The 1939-nt window shown below is 37.2% G+C and overlaps 1 protein-coding gene across 1 annotated transcript in view; it reads left to right on the forward strand.

Moving 5' to 3' along the window:
* The window catches only part of Adgrg7 (adhesion G protein-coupled receptor G7), a 57415-nt gene that overhangs the window by 50780 nt on the left and 4696 nt on the right, over positions 1–1939 (forward strand). The gene's annotated exons all lie outside the window — the stretch shown is intronic.

The following is a 1939-nucleotide window of genomic DNA, read 5'->3' on the forward strand; positions in this document are numbered from 1 at the left end:
GGATCTCTGTGAGTTCGAGACCAGCCTGGTCTACAGAGCTAGTTCCAGGACAGGCTCCAAAGCCACAGAGAAACCCTGTCTCGAAAAAACCAAATATAAATAAATAAATAAATGTGTTAAGATTAGATTTAGGCACAGGATTTGAGCTATCGCCTCTGTAAATTTTAAATTGTATTTATTAGTAGCAGTATGGGGGCATGCATGCTGTTGAATATATGTGTGTAGAAGTCAGAGTGCAGCTTACAAAAGCCAGTTCTCCCCTTTTACCATGTGGGTCCGTGACTAGAGCTTAGATCCTCACACTTGCTGGCAGGTGCCTTGCCCTCTGAGTCATTTCACAGGCCCAGAAGCAAAATATTCACCTTGGAAAGAACATCTTTCTTATTCTGTAGTCACTGGGTACGAAGATTTAAAATGCCATTAAAGTTGAAGACCACAGGCTCAATGGGGCTCTTCTGTCCTTACCAGTATTGTCATCTGGCTCCTTTACCTGTGTAGTGGAGAGAACTAAAAATCTCCACCAAGGACTTTGAGTCTTTGTGTTCCCTTGTTCTCCACTGTGTCAGTTTTTGCTTCATTCATTGTAAATGAAGACTTAACAGTCATCCTCATGTTATACATTCGTGATTATCATATTTTCTAGAGGAATTAGTCCTTTTATCACTTACACTAAGATACCCTTTTATTTCCGATAATATCTTTTGCCATAATGTACCCTTTATCTATTACCTAGTCTTGTCACATAAACTGGTTATATGATCACTTGTGTGTGCAAGTGTGTGTGTGTGTGTGTGTGTGTGTGTGTGTGTGTGAGATGTGTGAGCATGTTTGCTATGAACCTCTGTATCTCTAAATTTTATGTCTCTATTATGCAGGCTCCAAATACATAAGCGTTACCTTCTTGTCTATTGTGACAGTCTCCAGCACTTTATCAGAGAGGGTAGCTTATTTGGATCTAATGTACTCATTGATACAGGTTGCCATTTTATGATTTGTCTTCTGTGATCATTTGTTTTTATCCCCTGACCCTCTTTTCCTCCCCCACTTTTAAGTATGATTTATTATCGTTATGACTCCACTTTAATTCACATTCTAGTAATGAGATTTTGCAATTGGAGACAAGTTCATGAATGCAGTATACATTCAGAACTTTCATAAGGAACTTAAGGTCATTATTTTACAATACCCAGTAAAATCTAAGAGTCTCATGACAATAGAAGTCTGTTTGCTACCCTCTCTAACCTTGTGTAGAGGGGACACGTGGCAATTTACTTATGTCCTACATGTTTATTCATAATAAACCCCAAAAAGAAATGTTATTTTTCCCTTAAATAGACATACGCATTTTAAGTAATTAGGAGGAAAAACTTATATTTGGTCATATATCAACCATATCTAGACCCTTCCTTCCTCTCTGAAGATCTAAATATCATATGCTATCATTTCTCTTCAGCCTAAAGATATTTCTTAATATTTCTTGTAATTTATGGCTTTCGGTGACCAAGTATTTTCTTTGAACTGAAAAACATTCATTTTGTTCTCATTATTGAAGGATTTTTTTATTTATGAAACTAGGTTGACAGAGGCCCTTTTTTTCTTTTTTCTTTTCTTATTGCTTTTTAGAAAAGCAATTTCACACACCGATACATTTCCTAATGGGATGTCCTCAACCATTTGTACTGTTGTACTGCACACAAATGGGTTATTTTTCTCTGCTCTGATTTAATGTTCGGTAGTTTAACTGTGGTATGAAAATGGTTCTTAACTTCCTTTGCACATACTTTTCTCAGGGTTGCCGAACTAGTAAAATCTTTTATGGTTTTCGCCATTATTTTTTCCTGTCCTGCTTTCTTCTCCTCCCTCTGATAATCCAGTTGCCTTGATATTAGGTCACTGGATGCTGTTCCACAGGTCACAGTGAGCTGTCCATATCTCTCTC

This window comes from Microtus ochrogaster, chromosome 2 (genome assembly GCF_000317375.1).
Source record: "Microtus ochrogaster isolate Prairie Vole_2 chromosome 2, MicOch1.0, whole genome shotgun sequence".
NCBI lineage: Eukaryota > Metazoa > Chordata > Mammalia > Rodentia > Cricetidae > Microtus > Microtus ochrogaster.